This window comes from Cottoperca gobio, chromosome 16 (genome assembly GCF_900634415.1).
Source record: "Cottoperca gobio chromosome 16, fCotGob3.1, whole genome shotgun sequence".
Taxonomy (NCBI): Eukaryota; Metazoa; Chordata; class Actinopteri; order Perciformes; family Bovichtidae; genus Cottoperca; species Cottoperca gobio.
The window spans coordinates 22,733,670-22,757,506 of record NC_041370.1 but is presented as its reverse complement, the minus strand read 5'-3'; the positions used below and the strand labels follow the sequence as shown (position 1 = coordinate 22,757,506).

The 23,837-nt window shown below is 40.6% G+C and overlaps 1 protein-coding gene across 3 annotated transcripts in view; it reads left to right on the top strand.

Annotated features, from left to right (window-relative positions):
- ncalda (neurocalcin delta a) overlaps positions 1–23,837 on the top strand; it is a 63,867-nt gene that overhangs the window by 14,657 nt on the left and 25,373 nt on the right. The window contains exon 1 of one of the 3 annotated variants that reach the window (XM_029451442.1): positions 18,162–18,488. The exons of the other annotated variants lie outside the window; for them this stretch is intronic. The gene's annotated coding sequence lies outside the window, so the exon portion shown is untranslated. Of the gene's footprint in view, positions 1–18,161; positions 18,489–23,837 lie in introns of those variants that run through there. 3 annotated transcript variants of the gene reach the window in all.

Sequence of the window (23,837 nt, the reverse complement as noted above, 5' to 3'; positions counted from 1 at the left end):
ATCTCAGATCTCAAGTTCTTTCCAACAACGCTCATACAAATATGGGCTGAGAGAAGAGATCTGGAAAATAACGTTATGACACTTAATTAAATGTGGTAGCTCATTGCCAAAACATGTTTAAGCCCTTGAATTACATCATTTTCTTGTTCAGCTCTCAGTATCAGGGATGTTTGGTCATATATAAGGATGTTTTATCCTCATGAATATAACAGAAATAGAGCCCAGGAGCTTGCTGCTAATGAAATGTTAATCCCTTTGAATTACAGTCTTCCTGCTCATTTGACACTGCTGCTGGTGTTTTATGTTTTGCATGAATGAACACACACACACACACACACACACACACACACACACACAGGTCGTTTGATCCTTGATCGTTTGATCCTTGATCGTTCTCTCCGAGCTGAATACTGTTCTAGTTTTTACACCTGATTCTAGTCACTTTTTCTTACCCACTATATGCATGGCACTTGTTGCCATGGCATCAGTGAAAAGGCTGAGGTCTCCCTGTTGTCACATTTTGTTCAAACACAACCTGAGCTCTCCAAAGCCTCAGCTTTCTGTCTCTCGGTAAAAACAACCTGATTTTGTCTCTCTCTCTCCTCTACCCTCAGATTGAAGCCATGTGTCTCCACAGGGAGTAGACCACTTCCTTATAGATTTTAAGAAAAATGACATCATCTTCACAACAAAGAAATGAAGAAGCCACACAGTTACTCTGGCTTTAGGATAATTGTGCTAACATCCAAGATATTCATTGGTTAAATTTCAGTTATTCCTTACCATTATGGTCATTGTCATAACTGTCTTCACTGTATTATTGTAATAATAACCTCCTTATTTATACTATTTGCTCCCTATTGGCCTGCCTAAATGGCTCAGAGGTGATGTAATTGCATTGAATATGATCTCTTACCAGAAAGCAAAAGCTGGACTCCTTCATGGATTTTTATTTAGTATTTGAAGTTCTATTTTTAATTTAAATTGAGCTCTTTCCTCTTTTTCACTTGACACTGAACTTGCTTCAAAGAAAACATGTCAGGTGTCTGGAATTAGGTCAATCTTTCCAACTGTGATGCATCACATTTAGGTCTGTGAAAAACGCTATGTTGGCTAAGCAACTTTTTTAGTTTTTAGTGGGCTTTATGTCGACCAAATTGTATGTTAATCTTAAACACACACAAACTCTCTCTCACAAACATGCACACGTTTTCAAGCTGTGCTCTGCCAGAAGAGTTGTGTTATTTTAAAGAGCTGGGGGGATACAACACGGAAATGTCGCCTTTCCTCATACTTTCCCCTTCTCCTTGCATCCGACAGGTAAAAGCTTTATTGGCCCCGGCGTGTATTGTCATTGCTTAGAATAACAGTTTGTAGTTAGTATTTGAAGTTCCATTTGTAGTTTAGTTTTAGCTCTTTCCTCTTTTTCCCTGTACTGTAGCATCACAGTTATTGAGTAATGTTGTTGTTGAGCCAGAAGCAGCACTCCATATACGGTCGTGAGACAGGCCAACTTTTAGGTCAGTGGTATTTGTGTAGTTTCACAAATGGAGTGTGAAATATGCTCGAGCACAGGACAATCTGTGATGTCTACACATGTATGATTGCGTGTGTGAGAGAGCAGGAAAGGGAGAGTGAGGGCATGAATGTACATAAAAACTAGTGGTTCTGCTTTCACTCATGAGACTATTAAATTGCCCTGAGCCAAACCAGCTCTCACAGAACCAGAGGAAATAATGCCCTTTGATTTGAAGGCATCAGTGAATTTAGGGAATTCTTGTTGGAAGGTATTTTGATGGATTGACAATTATCCATGGAACAAATCCTTACTCTTTCTCCGGCAGCAATCACTCTCCCACTTCACGTTCAACTTAATGTTTGCTTGTAAGCTGCAGAGGTCAAGTTGAGTAGTCATTGTGTCACTAAAAAGACAGGAACAATGTTTGCTCCCATATCAGCAAACCTATTGTAAGATATTTATGGAGAAGCTTCCTAACATACCTAACTAACGGCCAATACTAAAAAGTGTTGTTATCACGTGATACAATGTACGTCTGTGTATCTTACGAAGTGCAAAACCTTCCCACTTAATAACTATTCTGAGAAACCCCCAGCAGCAACACCTCATGTTTGGAGTTATTGTTGGAACTGTGTAATCATTCAAAAATAACCATTGAGATTATTTCCCACTCACCTTTCCAATAGAGAGGATGCATTGAAATAACATTGTACTCCCCTTACTACCACTGCGTGGACAAACAGACCAATAGCTAGATGCAACAGATGAGCATCTATAGCTGCCATGGAAGCTGCCTGTCCATAGTTCACAGGATGTGAGCACTTTGACCTGCTGGTAACGTGAGGGGAAATTTCAGGGGATCAGCAAAGTCAGCAGGTTTCATCCTCTGGGAACCATGAATGTCTATTCTTCCAGTAGTTGTTGAGATATTTCAGTCTGGATCAAAGTGATGGACCAAGCGTTGGCCTTGCTATCCCTAAAGCAAATGCGTCAAACTCAAGGCCGATGGGCCAAATGCAGCCTCCTGTAAATTTTGATCCGGCCCTCAAATCAATTTAGGTTCTATACATTTTGGCTCACCTAGTTGTAGCTGAAAAAGAAGTAATGAACTTGCTTCAAAGAAAACAGCTGGATATAGGTCAATCTATAGCTGTGTCTCAATTCCGTCGCCTAGCAACTCTTGGTAGTTATCAAGCGCAGTTGACGGCTTACTTTAACATTTTTTCCCAGAGAACGGAACCAGAGATAATACTTTTAGCTTTTTATTTCGATTAATTTACATTTAATTTTTCAACAGGTTTCTCCAGCAGAGAGGAGAGTCTCTCCATCCTCTCCCTGCTCTCCATCCTCTCCCTGCTCTCCATCCTCTCCCTGCTCTCCATCCTCTTCCTGCTCTCCATCCTCTCCCTGCTCTCCATCCTCTCCTCTCTTCTGCCTCTGTCTCCTTCTCCCTAAAATGTTAGAGCAAGTTTAGCTATACACCACTAAACAAAAGCAGATTAAGTTGCAAAATAAGAACACATATTATAAATAATATATGTATAATCAATCCCAACGATTGCAGAAAACCAAGCAGGTAATATGAAGTATACATTATCTATAAAATATTTATGTTTTAAGGTCCTTTCATTTGATAACATTTGTATCGTTAGCTATTCGAGTGAAACCCAATACCGTAATTTTCGGACTATAAGCCGCACCTGACTATAAGCCGCAGACGCTAAATTGACTAATTTGTACATATATAAGCCGCACTGGACTATAAACCGCACCTGACTATAAGCCGCAGACGCTAAATTGACTGATGTGTATGTAGCCGGTCTGTAGCTGACACAACGATGCGTTGTGTTGTGTAGAACCAGGAAATAACGATGGAGAACTTCTGCCTGTTCAATCAGCATTTATTGTCTCTGACCGTTGGTGTTTTCCTTAATTTGTCCATAAATTACCGTTGAAACAGAAGAAACACAAGAAAGTCATCATCATACGGTAACTCCACAGTCGGGGTTTTTGGACATGCACCCCTCTCTTCAGCGTATCCTTCTTTCAGTCTCCCGAAAAAGTGGCGCGAACCCCCAGAAAGTGCCGGTTTCAGGAGTATCAACATAAAAGCATATTTAACAAAATAAGACTCCTCGAAATAAATATATATGCATTTCTACGTTATTTCTACGTGTCTCACAAACTGTCTCGCTCTCGTAATGTCCGTCTGTCTCTCGTACCATAGATTTAGGAATTCCCCTAGTGGCCGTTAGCTGTAAAAATCCATAGATAAGCCGCACCGTTATATAAGCCGCAGGGTCGAAAAATGGGGGAAAAGTCGCGGCTTATAGTCCGGAAATTACGGTACTTACATTTTAAAGTATATCCATTTGCCGCTACTTCCAGGTCGGGGGGTGCCATTTTTCGTCAGAAAATAACTTCTCTGGCCGCGCAATGAATCTTAGGATACGTGCAGCCGGGATACATCAGATGTATCATCCAAATCCGGGGAAAGAAAGCCGCATTTGTCGGCTGCATTTGAAGGAGTCTCCGAAATGGGACAGCCCTGTCGTGGCCGCTCTGACGTAATTGGTCTACAAATGCAGCCACTGAAGGCTGAAGCCCCTGAATTGAGACACAGCGTCTGTTGCGCACCAACTTGCGTCACATTTACAGTAGGTCTGTGAAAAAGGCTGAAATTGAGTTCTACCTCAGTAGCTGTTCTGTTCCTCTGCTGATGCAACACGGAAGGTCGCCTTTCCTCATACTTTCTCCTTTTCCTGGCATCCGACAGGTAAAAGCTTTAATGGCATCGGCTTGTATTGTCATTGCTTACAATGACACTGCGTACTTGCAAAGAGCAGGTCACGTAGCTTGGTATTTAAAAAGAACACCAAGAATTGAAGGGTAAATATTGTGAAATGACTCAGCTCTGGAAACCTCCATTCTTGAATAGATGAACCATTATCATTTTGTCCCCTCTATTTACTCCCCATTGTAAGTTATATTCATGTCATTAGCAATAGCTTTCTTTTTGTTCCTGGCACTTTTATAGAACTGGCTTCCATTATGATGTTTTACAATGAATGTACAGGACACATGTTAATCTATTAAGGATTTTGTCTTTTTGCTATAGAAAAGTCCTAACAGCATAGGGATGTTTTAGTATGCTAATGTCATTCAGCTGGCCTGTATTTTACTTTACTTACTGTTCTGGCCTAAAATGAGATTTGAGCCTAATGATTTTTCCAACTCTCTCTCCTACTCTGAGGACTATGCTTAATTCCAGTAATTCATAGTTCATTTGGCTGGCTGTAGGATGACAATGTCGGCCGGTTGGTCAGTCAGTCAACTCAAATTGACAACTTGTGTAAATGTGTACATAATAGGAATGTCAGAAGAACTGATAACTGATGCTTTGGTACCAGGTCGATGCCAAAATTCTGATAACTTGACGGTACTCGTTTTTTCCACAGTACAGAAGGTACCGTAGTGCCCGATAGTACCATCAGGGCTTGAGACTAACGGTGTCCCGTGGGCGATAATAAATGTGTTTGGAACGCATTTACTCGTGATGCGTCCAGGGGTTGCACCCTAGTATTTTCCTTGATAATGCTACATTATAAAACAACAAATCCGTGTTGAAATCATAAGAAGGAGTCGTAGTCGTAGTTGACGTTACCTATTAGCTGATAGCAGCCAGTCATTGGAGGTTCTATAGCAGTGGTCCCCAAACTAAGGCCCGCGGGCCGGATACGGCCCGCCTCCACATTTAGCCCGGCCCCCTGAACAATACCAGAGATGCATTATGATACCAGCATTATGATTTTTTTTTCAGTCTGGCCACGCAAATCCTAGACTAGCCCCTGTCAAATAGAACGGAATAATGGCGAAAAGGTTAGGTAAGAGAAAAATGTATTCAGAATGCAGGGTATTTAACCGATTATTTTTTTGTTCAATGCAAAGAAAAGGCTGTTTATCTCACCTGTCAAGAGGCGGTGGCGGAATTCAAAGAATACAATCTGCGCCGACACTATGAATCCCGCCACAAAGACAAGTATGATAACTTGCAAGGCCAAATGCGAGCAGACAAACTCTCAAAGCTAAAAAGTGGACTGTTAGCTCAGCTTGGTTATGTGTGGCTTTCTGGAAAACAATAAATGTTTACGTTTAGGCACCCCTGCGATCGTCACACTTTTTCTGTTACAAACTGACCCCGGCCCCCATCAGAGAAGGGAAAAGTTATGTGGCCCCCACAGGAAAAAGTTTGGGGACCCCTGTTCTATAGAGTTGCACTATGGTGCATTCAGGCTCTATTCAATTAAAATTAATATTGAGCAAAGGAAAATTATAATGTTTTCATGATGAGTTTAATGTAGTCTTGTAAAACTTAGTTTTTGGTGAGAAATTTGAATGAATACAGTTGTTTGAAAGAGATGTATTTACAGCAATATAGAATAGATATTAGAGAGGGAATTATAACTTGTTTAACTTCCTAACAAAAACCAGTAGGCAAACGGTAATAAAGGTTTATGTTTTACATAGAAGCACATGGGATTTATTGTTTTGTTTTTTACCGTGGTATCAAAGTGGTATCAAGAATCATGGAATTTCACTGGTATTGGTATCGACTAATACATTTCTGGTATTTTAACATCCCTAGTACATAATAACACCTACATCTGCATGCTGTTTGTTGATTGCAGCTCATTCAATACAATCTCCCCCATGAATCTGGTTGGTAAACTTAGAAACCTTAGCAATACTGCTGTTGAGCTGAGGTGGAACAAGTGAACAGTTTTTAATTCCTTGGAATCAGCATCACGAACAATCTGACCTGGTCAACTAACATGTACATCCTGGTGAAAAAAGCCTGAAAAAGCTGTTTTATGAGGAAATTTAAGGAGGCAAAATTCCCCTGCCATGTTATTGTTAACTTTTACAGAGGAGCAATAGAAAGCATCTTGACTGGAAACTGATGAAAATGATGCTATCATAGGTATTGAGTCTGATTGTGTTCATATTTCCCACCAGTAGGTAAGCTGCAGAAAATAATTTAAAGCTACGGATTAGTATAAAGGATATACTCACTCTCCTTTTATTTATAGTAGAAGTTGGTGTTTGATGTCCTGTCTAAACAGTACAATGTCGGTTGATCTAGCTGAAGCATGCACGATCCCTGTTGTTTTTGGTCAGTGTTGTTTCCCATGACTCTTAGATGAGCCAGAGGAAGCCCAATGTGATTTCCACACAGTTCCCAGGCCCCCAGTTTCCCCCAAACACACATCCATACTCACACAAATCGGGGACAAAAATGTGTGTGCGTATGTGTCTGTTTGTGTTACTAACATTAAAAGAGATAAATGGCCTGAACATCTTTTGCTCTTTGATACACACATGCTTCCTCTTAGTTGTCAACCATAAACACACACATACACACACACAGGCCTGCATGGCTCTCAGACTAATGGACAGCTGCAGCTTGTCCAGTTGAGAGGCCCACTGCATAAAACAAGGGTCGACTGCAAATCTGCCTCAGACACTCGCACTTCAGGTCACTTGGATTCAGTGAAACCTTTGAACTTCCTTAAGATGACATCCACTTAACTCGGAGCTTTCTTAAAATAGTTGGTTTCTTTCTTATGTTGCTATTAGCATGATATCAGTGCAAGTTATTGCAATTATTAGAAGAAGAAAAAAGGAAGGGTGAAAAAGCTTGCTTTGTTCTGTCCAAAGGTTTTCTGTGTAGCACCTCAAACCCTCACTTATTAACATGTAATATCTTGATTATTTAATCTGTATATGAAAACCAAAATGTAAAATGATAAGTTGTGGTGTTATGTAGGAGCTGCTCCCTGAAAGACAGTGAGTTAAATCATCAGTCCATCTAAAATTCTTCAATATGAGTCGTTGTTTGTTTTGATTTTCCACATGATTTCGAAGTTGTATGACACGGTAAATAAGTCACACCTTCAAAGCATGGCAAACGAGACGGGCTCCGTGTTTCAAGACAGGTTGGTTGGGTTTCTGACATCGCCACAGACCCCTGACACACTGCGGACAATCCACCTGGTTGACGATCGCGTCGGGAGCAGGGGCCCCATCCCTCTCCAAAAGTCCACTTCCCTGGGAAGCGCTGAGGTCCGGGCAAAGGGTGCTGTAAACCTACACAGTCCTAGTTTAACGGTGAGTTACATGCTGCAACTATTTAGAAATAGAAAAGATACTTTCAGTATGTAACTCCCTGTAAAACCACAATTGGCTGTTTTTGAATTTTGGTTTTGTACAGCTTAAGCTAGCTCAGCTTCAAGTCTTTATACTAAACTAAGCTAGCTTCATATTTAGCATACTGAAATAACTCTTTGCAAGATAGATCATACAGTGAGTGTTTTTTTTTCCCAAAATGTCAAACTATTTCTTGAAGAAATGGTATGGTCACATTGTCAGAACCAATAGCTGCTGCAAAATGAGCCAGGGATGTTTTGACCTGCAAAGTTTGTATTACAATGTCTCTTTGTATGTTGTAAACAGTTTGACAAACTTTATATCATTAATAATAATCTGCATTCTGTATACTTTCTGTGTATAGATGTATAGAAGTCAGACCACAGTGTGTAAATTGATAGGATTTGTCTAAAGTCGAAAGAACTGTGTGACTCACAGGAAGTGGTTGGCCATTAAAAAATAAAAATGTCACGACTGCTGCTGCTACTCTATGAATGTAGTTGTGTCTGACATTTGATAGGCGAGCTGCATCTGTCCGTCCCCTCCATGCCAGTAGACAGTCATCAATATGCAGAGACAAAGGCTCTATTTCTGTATGAATATTATGGATGTGTGTGTGTGTGTTTATTTTCTTTCTTGTGTGTGTGGAGTCTGTGTGCATGTGTGTGTCAGTAATAAGGAGCAGAGGACCAGAGTGTGACTCATAGGGGAGGTGGTGATGTCTTTTTTTTGCTCCTGACTCCCAACCTGCTGTTTCTGATAAGCGAGAATGAGACACTGGGCTCTGGTTAATCCTCTCTCAGCAAGAATAGATGGGACAGATTGGTCATCCATCTTTTCTTCTGGCTTCTGTTTATAGCTCCTGAATCATCGCCGATAGAGTGGGTTGTAATGCTGTAACTCTTGAGACACTTTGCAGATTGTATAACAAACCTTTTTTCACTCCCAATGTCCTGTTTCTTCGCAGCCCACCTCCCCATCTATAAATGGGATTAACTTCTGTAAATAATGTTCTCCACTGTGGATTGTGAAATAATATAGACGCATCACGATTGAATCATATGCAATAATATAATTACTATGACTAGCAAAAGAGATGAGAGAGCCGTAATGCTGCTTAGACACTCCTGAGGGGAAAATGTTTCTTCTTTGTTCAAGTGAATATTAAAATCATTTTTAACATGTTTGATTTTAATGACTGGACTCTTAGCATCACGTGTGTGAGAACAGTAAACAAAACCAAAAATGTGATAAAACTAGTTCTGATCCAGGATCATAACACTGTATTTACTGTAGTTTGATGGTCTGGCACAAGTCACAACAGTTCTGAATCAGGGATTACAAACTGAGACAGTGATGTGTGTCATAAGAATAACTTTATAATCCAGTTCATCATGTTGAAAAGTTAACCTGAAATTGACCTCACTCAGCTCCGGCTCTCTGTAGAGTAGAGTTTGTTGAGTCCCTGTCACCCATAGTTCTCTATGCACCAGTTTCTCTTCCTTTTCTATTTCGACCTAAACATCTATGAGTCGGCCTCTACTTTGGTCCAGACTGAAATATCAGACATTTATGGGTCCCAGAGGATGAATCCTAATGACTTAAGTGATCCTCTGACTTTTCCTCAGCTATAGGATGGATTGCCATGAAATCTAAACATTCATGTCCCCCTCAGGAAGAATTTTCATTTTCATCTTGCTCAATGATCAGGTCAAAATTTCCCTTTAGTCTATTAGTTTAGTTTATGACCAAAATACCTGCAACCGTTAAAGACATTTCCATCAGCCTCAGCTGTAATGTGTGTTCAGTGCTAAATAAAAAATGTTAGAATGCAAGAATTGTTTAACTAAGATGGTGAACTTTGTAAATATTCAACCTGCTAAACATCAGCGTGTTAGCGTTGTCTTTGTTAGCACTTTGACGTTAGCATTTAGCTTACGGTGGGTTATGCTACAAGATGCCTAGTTTAGCTGATCCGAACTGCCACGCTCGAAGGCGGAGGGAAAAGTCGGCCATCAGCATGTTAGCAATGTCATTGTGAGCATGTTAGCTTGCTGATTTTGCATTTAGAGCTTAAGTTAAGCCTCACAGAGCCACTACCATGGCTGTAGACTTCATCGGTGGTTTCCGAGTGACGCTGCTCTAATTACAGTTAACCTGCTGTCCAGTGTCTTGTCCTCTGTATTTACTCAGTTGTTGTTCTCAATGTGTTTGACTTTTGACTCTCAAGACTAAAACATCTCTGTGAGAAAGGTCTGTCTCCAGCTTTACTCCTTGACAGCTCACAGGTTCAAAGGTCGTGTTGTAATTCTCCTCTTTGAATTATTCTTCATACCCGATCCAAACACATAACACTAACAGTCCGAGGGTTGCAGTAGCTGCTTTACTAATGTTTGGAGATACAGATTGGTCATGGTTGCTTTGATTCTTAATTTCTTGCATTAAACAATCATATTTTCTATGCTAAAATATATCTTTGCTTTTTCACTGGCATCAACTACTCTACTCTCGTCTGCCAGAACGCCTCAGCTAATCACTTCCCAAATAATCCTTCATCCAAAATGTTGCGGTCACCACCTGCCCAGAGCTCTGACAACTTGGACCTATTCCTTTAACATAACAGGTTGACCAAGAAGGTCAAACATTGGTGACGCAAAACAAGTATGAAGCGAGATATGGAGGAGGACAGTGGGCAATGTATCCACAGTATGTCTCTCTTAATTCAAATGCATTTTCTGTTTTGGCATTCCTATTATTAAGTTCACTATTGCCAAAGCAAGTTGTATAAGGTCTCACAATGTAAGTATGCCATTTCAAAATGAACAAAAACAAAAAGTATGGTATGTGAGATTGGGAGCATGTAGGTCTACTTCATTTCCACTCTTGGTGAGTCGTCCATCTGCCCTTCCTGTGATCGTTGTCATCTCTCGGTCAGGTGTGTAGGTATAGCTATATATTTATTCTGTGTAAAGGAGTTTGGGAAGATGTGGGCACTGGGAAGACTTCATAACTGTAGTTAAGATTATATTCCTTCTTTTGGATCAAAGGATTTGATTCATAAGATATTTGAGTAAGAAGAACTAAAGAAATACACTTTAAAATGCACCGTTTTTTACTACATGTACACACTGTTAATACAGTAGCTTAGATTAATGCTGTGTCAGTTCCTATCACAGCTATTATTTTAACACCACTTGTAATGTCAGCGCATCTAGTATAAAATGTTTAGGAACAAATTATTTTATAAAAATATTCAATTTTCTTCCTTTCTTTTATAAATTATACTAGTGGCAAATTATAAGTGACAAATATTTGTTTTCTTTACTTTGCAGTTTTTTTGTCTTGTTGTACATATGTACATAATATTTTTTAAATATTTTTATTCACATGAAAAAAGTGTAACAGAGCATTACAGCAAATAAGGCATTTTCATTTATTTATTTTTTAACAAAAGAACCCTTACCCACTTTCCCTCAACCCAGCCCCAACCCATCCCACCGACCCCTCTCCCGGAGCAATAAGGCAACAGTACATCAATTACATACCAAATGATAGATAGAATAATATACATGCACATATATACACATACCTGCATACATACACACATGTAAACGTACACATACTAACACATATATCAAGGGATGTCACATGGGCTGCATGTGTGGTGGACAGGGGAGTGAAAATATTGGAATTATAGGCAGATACAGGAAGAGTCCCTACAGCGACACTATATCAAGGGGGAAGACGGTCTACATTACTGATCAGTGGTCTCCAATGAGCATAAAACTTATCTGAAGAACCCAGGAGAGTAAACTTAATTTTTTCCAACTTTAGGAGAGACATAGTATCGCTCAGCCACATTTTAAAATAGGGTGGTAAAGGAGATTTCCACAAGAGAAGGATTTTCCTACGAGCAATCAAAGAGGGAAAGGCAATGACATTGGTTTGAGTGTCGGAGGCCTACCGAAAATAGCTACATCAGGGGATGGAGAGATTTTTAGACCTACAATTCCAGAAATACATTGGAAGAAAGATTGCCAGAAGGTAGATAATTTAGGGCACAACCAGAACATGTGAGTCAGGTCACAGGGGGCCTGGGAGCATCTATCACACCTGTCATCCAATCTATCTGGATAAATCCTGGAGAGCTTAGCCTTGCTATAATGTAGTCTATGGAGAACTTGAGTCAACCAAAGTGGCGTCTAATTTGTGCCCAGATCTTTAGAGTGTTAATTACAACGGGGTTAGATGTGAACTGTAAGGGGGAAAGGGGGAGAGTGCTACACGCGAGGGCTTGAAGTGACGTGGATCGAGTTGGCCTCCACAAGACACCAGTCACTCTGGGGCGAAGTGAACCAGAGCATGTACTTATGTGTGTTTGTGGCCCAGTATTAGCTCATAAAGTTAGGTAAACCAAGCCCACCTAGGGACCTCTCCCTCTGCAATAATGGTCTACTAGCTCTAGCATGTTTACCAGCCCAAATAAATGAGGAAATAATATTATCAATAGCAGTGAAAAAAGATTTTGGCAAAAAAATAGGTAGGCATTGGAAGATGTATAGGTATCTGGGCAGTATGTTCATTTTTATCGTCTGAACTCTTCCTGCTAAAGAGAGTGACAGGTGACCCCACCTTTGTAGGTCAGATTTGACTGTTGCCGTCAGGACAGTAAGATTTTGTTCTCGTAACGCACTAAAAGACTGCGTGATTGCAATGCCTAGATATCTAAACTCTGAGTTGGATATTCTAAAAGGCAACGACAACGGAGGTAACTCTGTAGCCGATTGGTTAATTTACATAATCTTAACCTGTTTTATTACACAACAAGATACGTTCGTCATCTGTTTTGGCAAGCAGTGTGGTATATTGGATTAGCCTGTTCAGTGAAGTGCATTGGCTCACCCACCTCATGCTGTAGTTACATAACACACAAGGAGGAGATTTGTTTAAATACAATCTTCTTTACTCATTTCAGTGTGTTGTCAATTAACCTACTGTACTGATATGCACATAAAGCTAGCAGAACAGCTGCTGTTTGTACAAGACTCTCAGACTGCAGCTGCTGAAGAATTTGTCATAAGTAGTCGTAGTGGACTGTGTTGTACAGTGTAGCTTCTTTAGACAAGGTTCTCTACAGTATGTGAGTTTATGCATAGATGCACATTTACATGTCTGTTTGTGATGGGGAGTGTAAGTGGATTTCCTTTTGCTTCTCTCTCTCCCCTCAGGACAGTGCATTGTTATAATAACCATATGGTGTGTGGGAGATAAATTCACTTCCCTGTCTGCCTGCCAGGTTTCTGCTGATAACTGTATGTGTTGTAATTGGCAGTTACATAGAAAGGTGACGCTTGTAATTACGTAACACCACATTATCATCATCGCTGTAGTCACCACGTGCTTTATCTGTCCTGTGGACAGAAATGCTCTTTATTCCAAACTGCTCCTCTGAAGCAACACAGCATCTGACACCTACATCTGCACCAGTTGACCTTCACACCAGACTTTCACCCAAAACTTTGAAAGGATAAAAAGGCTTTGAAGATGATGTGAGCTTTCAATTAGCTATTACCAAGAAACGTTCTGAGAATCCCAACAGAAATGACATTGAAGTCGGTAGTGGGGGTATGTGTTTGTGTTCAGCTCAGCCTCTGACTTCTTATTTTTCTACTTGTCTCTGTATGTTTTGAAGCTGATTCATAATGCCCCGGGATACGCACAGATGTGTCCTCACGTCAGTTCGGGCCACTGAGTGTCTAATCCCCTCTTTCCATTCACTTTGTATGCAATCACGCTGCTTGTAAAGTTTGCTTCCTATTCTGTCTGAACACACAGGCTTGTGATATACTTGCTTTTTATCAAAGTGTTTGCATAGGCAAGCAGCTGTGACACATGCAGCATTGTCCACATATGTATCTGCATGTGTACCTGGAGGATTATAAAGTATATGGACAGATAAGGGCCAAATCCTCCTTGTCCTCGATCGAATATCTTCCTAGAGAACTTGATTGTGCACAACGTAGACATAACTACACACAGGGACACTCTAAATGACCATATTGTTAATGTTGACATCCCTGCTGAAAAGTTGTAACGGCACCATGATAGATTTCATAGAAAGTTCTTATTTAAAAGCGTTTGGCCATTGTTGTCATCGCTTGTTTAGAGTCTGCTGTTAACCTGATATACTGCCCCAACTGTTCATGAATTTGAGTGCACCGAACTCTCTGAAATGATGCAGGCTAACCACCAAGTGCATACGAACAAAGAAATGAAAGTTAGTGTATCAGAGGCTGCTTAGTGCAGTGCTACCTTAATGAAAATCTGTTGATATCAAGGTAAAAGCACTCGCATCACAGATGCTCAATGTACAGGATAGTGGAGGTATAGTATCCCAATTGGGACACAAAAATACACCTTTGTACATTAGGCTTAGCCCTGTTAGTGTGACAGCAGTGTGTGCGTGCAACTGTGCTTTCATTAATTTGTTGGCTGAGACACTCAAACCTTGTTAAGAGTTCTGGGCCTTCCCTCCCTGACAGCTGATTATCTAATTCATAATCTGCTTTTATCTAATACCTCCATCCCAGCTGCTGAGATTACCATGATGGCTCTCTGATGCAGCTCCAACCTTCAGCTTTCAGGTCTCACTGCCCAATAGCAGCTTTTTACTCTTACAGAAATTCGTACAACTTAACCATGAGCATACATTTGTCATCACTCGGTATTGCTTGTTTTGGGTTCATTTTCAAGTTCAGGAATTTGTGAGAGTCTGTTGTTTCATACTTGACTTTTCTACCCTCAGCTGAATTTAGAAACTTGACAATTATGGAGTTATTTAGAAGTGAGTTTCTAACATTGACACATTGTGGAGAGAGTTTCCTTTTCCAAAGCAACAATTTCTAAAGGGTTTGCCTTGGAAAGAGAACTTGTTTTCTCTTCCGCCCATGCTGTTGCTTCCTGAGTCTTCAAGAGGAAGGAATTCCCTCTAGTGCCTGTTACCCACCCTACATCCTAACACACGCACACACACAAAGAAGCCCATTACATGCCTCTACAGAAGTTCTGTGCAGTCTAAAGGTAGTGGCAAGGCCCTTTCAAAACGTCTTATAAGGTTTGTAGGTGTTGTAACAAATCTTTGTGAGTTTCTTTCCAAATTGAAAATCTGACAGTCATACCCACTTTCCACAGTGATTGGCCCGATATGGTAGGTTTGAAAATATGAAACATGCAGTGCACAATTTGTCTGCTGTTTAATGATCTCATGTAGCAACAAATACTTCCCCTTTATCATCCCCCAACCCTACTTTGTGATGACCAGCATCTCCTCTCACCTTCAAGGGCAGCCCATATAAAACTGTAACACAAACATGGTGCACGGTTCTTCACCCAAGCTTATGCTTCAACACTATGTATTTACCTTAAGGCATCATCAGTCAGCCCACTAATCCAGGAGACAGTAGCCTAAATAATTGATCCCTCAACCAATTTACCCACCTGGAAGTTAGACTCTCATTTCGGTGTCTTACATCATCTGATCTCTTTGTGCTATGCGGTTCTCTTCAGTCTTGTCTCTGCTTTACTCCCCAGCAGGATCTTTGCAGTCATATATTGCTGCAAGCTTCATTTAATGACTTTTCCCTGCACTGTGTTGATTCTCTCTGCCCTGTGTGGCATTTCATCTTGTGTCTCTATCCATGCGCCTCTCACTTACCCATACCCATACTCTTACTAACAGCAGTCCAGTGGGGGGTGGTTTTCACTTGGCTGACCTCACCCCACCCTCCACACTACCCCACCCTCCACACTACCCCACCCTAATCTGGGCCCCACTGCGCTCCATTCAACCAGCCGGCAGATGCTATTCAGATGAATGTAATCTGACCAAAGCTGTTCATACTCACAGCTTGGGTCAATGGAGGATGGGGTAAGGAGGGTCTTTGGTTGGCCCTAAAATAGTTAGTCTTCCCACACTGAACACCCTCAGTCTTTGTCTGATACTCAAGCCCTGCCCCAGATAAACTTGACACAATAAGCACATGGAAGTGGAAGTTTGGTGACACTAGAGCAGTTTGTATAAATTCTGAATACATAGAGTTTCTTTAGGTAAGAGTGCAACAAGACGGGCACCTGCTCCGATTTCATAAATACTTTTAAAAGAAAAGAAATAGATAAAAAACACAAAAGACATCATTTTTACAGGAAAAGAAAAGGCTGTAACACTGTCACTCCTATTGACTGTTACAATTAATAATGCAATTTGCAAAAAAACCATTTCAGACAGCCCTTCAGGTAATCTGATGTGGCACCCCCCTCGTATATAAACATGCTGCAGGTTTTCTCCCTGTTCACAATGTCTTAGTTGCGGAAAGAGAAATTAATGGCGAGCCCATTTTTTATGTAGATACAAATCTTATAATCAGTTTATGTTGTGTGATAGCTATATTCAAACTGGAACAATCTAAAAATAGAACTTAACCATAACCAATAACCATAATTGTTATTGGAATACTTTGTCTTATTGTACTAAAACCAGTGTGAAAAACAGTCTGTGGTTTTACAAGGCAACTATTTCTTGACTTGTAGCAGTAAATAAATATGACTGGAGTGCTACTCCTATACATAACGTGGTACTTAGTGAGCTGAGGTGCTGGCAGGTGGATTGTTTCCTTTTGACAAAGCCAGGCTAGTTTCCAGTCTTTGTGTTAAAGGGAACATTTGCCACCTTTTACACAGATGCCCAGTATTGATGCTAAATGTAGTTGATTGAAGAAATGATTTTTTCAGTATGTGCTATATTGACAGAGAAAGCTGTATTAGCGTCATCATTTGATGTGACAGTGACGTAGGGCACACGTGCTCTACATGCCGATCAAAAACAGAACTTTCCTAAACCTGTTGTAAGTTCCATTGTGCAACTTAAAAAAATGTAAACAGAATTTCCATGTTTTCTTTGAGTGTATTGCAAAATATGAATGCAGAGGATGTTATAGACGAGAATACATTTTTCAATGATTTGGCTGACTCGGATAGACATTTGTATTTATTTGAGCCAGAGTATACGGCCGAAGAAATGCAGCGGAGAGGAGGATGCAGGAGGATGTAGCCGTCGAGGACCCTGGGTGTCAGAAGTTAGCGCATAAGTAGGCACTGCCGGCACGGCTGCACAAGCAGCAGAAACCAGCTTTCTCAGTCAGTACAGCACGCACTGAGGAATGTGTTGCTTTAGTTGACTACATTTACCATCAACACTGATTGTACATCCACATAAAAGGTGGATATTTTCCTTTTAAGCTAAGCTCACCGGCTGCTTGTTGTAGCATATTTATTCTTCAAAAAGTGTTTTTTTTATTCCCCCGGCAAGAAAGCGAATAAGTGTATTTCCCAACTTTAATTTCCTTGTGAATAATTAACTCACAGTCTTTCAGCCTCAAGTCTACTTGAGTAGCAGCCTGTTATTGTGTGTTTCTGAAATATTCTGCCGAACACTGCTACCTGAAAGAGTCCAGGCTGATGTGCATCATTAACATCATAACAACGTCTGTATAGTCTCTACTCTGCTAATGAGACATGAAGTTGTGATCATGCCCGTATCCCCACTGCTGATCATAGTGTTATACTTTATATCTGATATTTGTGTTGCGGTGTGCTTCCTCAGCTTGCCTCACACTATTATCATATAAATTAAATGAAAACGCAATTGGAAATAGAGCTACTGTGTTCCCCACATCCCTAAAGTAATGAAGGTTATTTTGTTTCTTATTCATTTCTTCTCCGTACTCCTTTGTCTTTTCTCAGTCATCTGTTGAATGAGTCACTGGAGTCCTGAAGGACTAACGATTCTTGGGCATCCCAGAGTGACAAACAACAGAGAAGGTCCCTTTCTAATAACTAAACTCGTGTTCGGGTAACAGAAGCTCTTCCATCTTTAGAACCAAATCATGACAAATGCATGGAACTTTGTACAATAAAAATAACCCTTTTCTTTACATCATTGCCCCTTCAAAAATATCATAAGTTGTAGTAAAAACAAACGTGTTGTAAGGAGCGGAACATGTTGCTTATTTTTGATTCAAAGCACAAGTTCAAAAGTGCAGTTTGTCTGGTGCACATTCCTTTTTTAATTGCATTTGTTTCTGTAAACTTGTATCAGTTTCTTATGTCTTTCTCTGTCGCTCCTTCTCTCTGTTCACATTTTAGATTAGTCCATCTGTAGCACTGACCTTGTCTTCTACCAGCTTCTCTGTATGTAAGAATCTGTGTGCGTGCATCTGTGTGTGTGTGTGTGTGTGTCAGATGACCTATTGAAATCATTGCGGTGCAGTGTGCCTGTTACCACGGCAACACAGGCTTCTCCGTCTCTTTCTCTTTCTCTCCCTCTGTCTCCCCTCCCCTTTCATTTCCCCCTCCGCACCAGAGTGAGATCATGTGACCGCACTGACGTCAAGCTGGAGAGGCAGGCAGGCAGAGGAGCGAGTTAGTTTGTCGGCTTTCAACAAACCTCCTGCTCAGAGTAGGAGTCTCTGGGAGTCTGTCAGTCACCGTTACCTCTGTCTCAGTTGCTCAGTCCGTCTTCTCCTCCCCCCTCTGCTGTTCTTCCCTCCTCTCTCTGGCTCTCATGTTTGTTTCTTTCTGGTGATCTTCTTTATTCGCGCCTTTTGCTCCTTCTTCTGCTGCTACAGCTGCTTCTGAAAAACTTAGTCTTGAGAGAAAGTGCTGGGTGATGGACTGCTGAACGGCTTGTACATTGCTACAAAGTGAGGTAAGCTTCCTGTGTTTTCTCTTTGTGTGTGTTTTGTGTGCTTTAGCAGCTAGGGGTTGCTTCCAGAGGAGTGTGTAGTAAGTTAAAGCTAGATAAAGAAGAGCTTTCACTTCATGAGTTTGAGTCGCATTCTTGTGCAGAAGAAAAGCTGAATTCCCAGACAGTGAATGAGGATCCGTGTATGTCCAGGAAGTCCTGTTGTTCCCCTTTAATCATTTGGCTAAACTTTAGAGTCAAAGAAGTGCACAAATCTAGTGTGATGTTTGAGGTTTCGAGGGAGATCCCTGATCGGGGTGTGATCTCGGAGACTACTTGCTTTCTTTACGAGCACAAACAGCCAGATCTGTTTTCAAACCCCCTGCAGGAAGTGAGTTTATGATAGAAGAGAGAGAGAGAGAGAGAGATCATTACGGGGGCTTAGTGTGTTATATGTTGTGTAGTTGGAGGTGATGGGCAGCTCCACATGGCTTTTCCTCTCAAAGCGTTGCTAATGTTAGAGGCACTAGTGTGGGCTGGAGCTGCTGGCTCTGTCTGCCAGAGAGGCAGAGCAGCTGCCATCTGCCCCCCTTAAAGAGGATGGGAAAGGTATGTGCAGCAAAAATGTAACTCTTGTAGTCTCGAGGTCAGCTGTGATATCTTTTTTTTCTGAAGAAATTCAGTAATGGGCTAAGATAAGGGCATTTTTCCAAAGGATTTTCAGTTTTTTTAGGAATTTTCTGAATAGTGTCTAGCTTGAAAATCCCCCCTCCCTCTTGCTCTGCACAAACACACACACACACACACACACACACACACACACACACACACACACACACACACCTCCCTGCGTGCCTCAAACAATAGCATGCCAGCCCACATTTAGCCCAAATAGGATGGAAAGAAAGGGAAATGTGCATAACAAGTGGTTTGGATCTCCCTACAATACTTCACACTTTCTCACTCTCTCCTCCTCCTCTCTCAGAGACTTTATCTCTTCCTCACATTCCCACCACAGCAGTGCCTCCCTCCTCCAACTTAATGAAGTGGAGACAAGCCAAGAGCATGTAACCAGTCTTTGTCGCTGTCTGAAGTATTCTAGTCGCAGATATCTACTGACTCCATCCAATTAAATGCTTAGATTAGGACACACATTTGCAGTTGCTGTTCTGATAAGACTGGCTTTAAGGTTTGGTTTAGAGGTTGTTGTGACATAATACCTTACATGGCCTATTTGAATACACTTTTTATTTATTTTACTAGTGAACAGCATTCGATAAAGGCAGTTATACAATAGACTTTAAGGAGTTGCACTGATCTCTAATGCTAATACTCCTGCTTTTATGACCTCTATGTAAACTTATTATTTGGATGTTTTTCCATCACTGAGAAAGTGATGTCAGAAGCAGACTAAAATAACATGAATTTTGACATTCAATAGTTTTGTGCATGCAAATCTTTAAAGCATATATTCGTCTTCCTTCAGTGTATGTTGTTCGTGTAAAGCAGTTCCAAATGCTGTGTAAGCCTGAGGGTACATCATTCAGTCATCCTGTTGTGAAATGAGCTGCATGAATACCACAAGAAGCCATTTTGAGTTAAGAGACAGAAAGGTCCGTGTAACAAAATAAGCACAGTGTTATCTAATGTGTGTTGTATGTTATGTGTGTGTTATGAGCTGGGTATGTTGGCAGCGTTTACCCTGGAAAAAAAGAGCCACTGCCCCACATACACACACACACACACACACACAAACACACACACCTAGCATGCAGCCAGTAGCTTTATCTGACATCCTGCAGCAGTCGATCATTCTTTTGACGCGTGTGTGTGCTGTTGAATGTTTTCCAGCAAGATTTTCACAGACAACACCGTACAGGAGGTGGCCAACTATATATTACAACCTAAATTAGTACAAATGCTTCAGAATATTATAATCTTGCATAGTCTAAGCTTTGTATTGAAACAGCTTAATGGTGACTGAAACCTTGAAGTGAAGCAGGTGCCATCTGTAGGTGATCACATCTTATGGCATCTTAGATTTGATCTTGCTGCTGTGTTGACACAATGACATCTTTATTTACATGTCAAAATGTCAAAGGTGAAAAAATGTATGTGTGTGATGGCAAACCTGTGTGTGAAACCATCATTATACTTAGAAGAAGATACAAAGTGAACCTGAGGTGAGCTACATACACACACACACACACACACACACACACACACACACACACACACACACACACACAGGAGTGTTGGATCAAAGCAATGAGCAGGTTACTGGACTCTTTCGTATAAAATTGTATTTAATACTTCAAACCGACTCTTTCAGTTTATACCAACTCAACACATACTCACATTACGACAGAGGTAATGGGATAACTGAGTGCGGTGAGATGGTTACCATGGTATTTGCTAATATTGTTCACTGGCTTTCATTTACACAGAACACACACCAGGCACAGGTCGGGCTTTTTTCCAGATAGTGTTTCTGGGGATGTTTATCTCTGGGTCAGAAGCTCTATCTGAAGGGGGCCTCTCTGTGTTACATAGGGCCGGGGTAGATGCTGTAATACTGCAGGGTTGCTCTCATTAACTTTTTCATAAAGTTTAAGCAACAATAATTAATATTTTTTTGGAGTTGCATATTTATATACATATAACACTTCCTGTCACTGGTTCAGAGTTAAAGCTTTACACTAACCAGCCACTGTCTATAACATGCAGCCTTACTTAACAATGTTAGCAACTGCTTACATCGTGCTACATGAAAACATTTGCAAGCTTCAACAAATAAGCAACACAGTCGGCAAGGGTGCAGGTGTTTGGCACACATAATAAAATAACTCTCATTATTTCCCCCCAAATGAATTCTAGACTCATTCTGGGCTCAAATTCAGTGAAAATTCAACGTGTAGGGTTGTCTTTAAAAAACAAATGACATGATTAAGAACTAACTGCATCCAGCTTAGTGATTAAGACGCACACTATACGATCACATGATGATTCTATTCCTGCCAGTGACCCTTGGTGCATTTCATTCCCCTCTCTATCCTCTTATTTCCTGTCTGTCTCTGCTGTCACTATCAGATAAAGGTAACATCACCAAAAAATAATCTTTCCTGCCAAACGGCTTAGGGTGCACTATCACTGTGGTGAGACCAACATCCATACCGATACAATAGCAGACAGTACAATATTACATATTAACATAATCATGCATTGTCATTTGTTAGAGGTAATTAGTTCCAAGGCTGCCAATGTCTTTCAATCCTCGGTGTCAGCTGGGTGACAGTAGAGCGGCTGTTACCTCCATGAGTATTACAAAGTGTGTCTGTTCTATGCATATGGATGCACAAGTTTTCTGCATGTCCAGAAAAGTGTGTTTCTTTGTGGAACAAATAGGATACAGCGTTGCACAGGTTTTAAATAAAAGTCTAAATTGATTTAAGATAGTTCTATCATAGGTGACTTGACTCCCTTCTAGTATTCTTCTGCCACGGATTCCACCCACATCCGTATAAAACAAAATACTGCAGAAAACTGTGTAATTGTGCTTTACACAAGCTTAGCTGAATCGTATGAATCAGGGTTCTATAACAGAAATATATATAATATATAATAATCTATTTCTTACTTAAGGAAGTCTGGTGGAAACTATCTTGAAGGCAGTTTATGTAACTGCTGATTTATGAACCGAGCCAGAGAGGGAAATGGAAAGAAAGAGTTTAAGTGAGAAAAGCTACTCAGAGATAAGAGAAGAGACAGACACTTTAATTTTTCTACATTCATTCTGCAGTTGGCAGAAATGTTTATGGCAAAACACGAGATCTCGAGAGAAACCGTAAAAGCACCCGCTCATCAAAACAAACAAACACATCAATCCACAGCACAAAAACTCCAGAGTTTGTTTAAGGGAGAGAAAAAGTTTTTATGGTTGAAATTCCAGTTTTGTGAAGCATTTGGATTTAATTTGAAGTTGAAAAGGTTTTAAAATGTTGGCTCTTTCTCACACACACACACACACACACACACACACACACACACACACACACACGTGTTAGAGCTCCTGGTCTGAAATCGAGAACACAAACTTCACTGAAGTGAACTGGATGTCACAGTTAAGCAAAACATACTTGACACACTGGGTTTGTGAACTCTGAGATCTCCTGTTCAGTTTTTCATTCATATATATTCAACAATGGCAGTCTGTTAAATGATTATGTTGAGTGTGTTACACTTAATGTGTTTGTGTGGTGTAAATGTCCAGCTTTATTGAAGGAGCACACATTGAACTGAAGTGTGGAAATGTTGGTTACTGTGCTTAGATGACTGTGACATCTTTCACTTCTTTATCTGCATTTGTCATAAAAGTCAGAACAAAAAGAAGGGGGCAACTGACACTTAAAGCACAATTACACTTCCCTGTCGGGGTGTTGTGGTGGTTACACTTTATAGTAACTCACTGACACACTAGATTGATGAGTCCCAGGCCTGCAGAGGAAAAAATACCTTTTTAGAAATTTGACATCAGGCATACTTATTAAGCAACAAACGAGTTCACTGGATGTTTGACAAACTGCCGTGCCTCATAGTGTTAGGCTTCGGTCTGGATCTTGAAAGAGGAGAACATGAAATATTTTGAATATCAATACATTTATACTTAAAGTGTTTCTCAGAGCAACACCACATAAATAATTTCCCTCTCCGTGCCCTGTGAAAGCATTCATCTCTGTGACGCACAAGTTGAGTGAGAGCTTGCGGACAGACACGTTAGTGGTGGTTTCGAGGGACAGCTGGTCAGCCACGCTGTTGTCATTCTCTAAAAAGGTTTTCTTTGTAAAGGGGTCATAGGTCATTCAACTGAAATCCAGCCCTAATGAGGTGAAGGATGCTTTGAGAGATTGCCCCCAGCCAAAGGATAACCGTGGCCTATAAGCTCTCATGCATTGGTTTAGGGGAACTATGAGAAACAGATGTTCTATTTTTAGCCACAGAGAGGAATTCACACACGGTCATGTCATGCTGGACACAAGAGACAAAAGAAAGAGTTATTTTTCAATGAGCTGTCGCTTTCTAGAGTATACTTGTTGGTGGTACTTTCCACTGCAACAAAGCTCCCCTGATGCCGTTACTGAGAATATTTCTGTCTTTACACGAGTGAGGTTATTTGAGTCACTTCTCCACACTTCACTACTCACAGTTTGTGAATCAGAAGATTATTATTATTATAGTGTGTACAACTACGTAACTGAAAGCTTTATTTACTTTTAATCTATGATCAGACGCTTTTTAATTGAAGTTCGCTCACTTGTTGTTATAATTACATTTAATATTAGATATGCATGGTCGTCAATATCACAGTGATTGTAA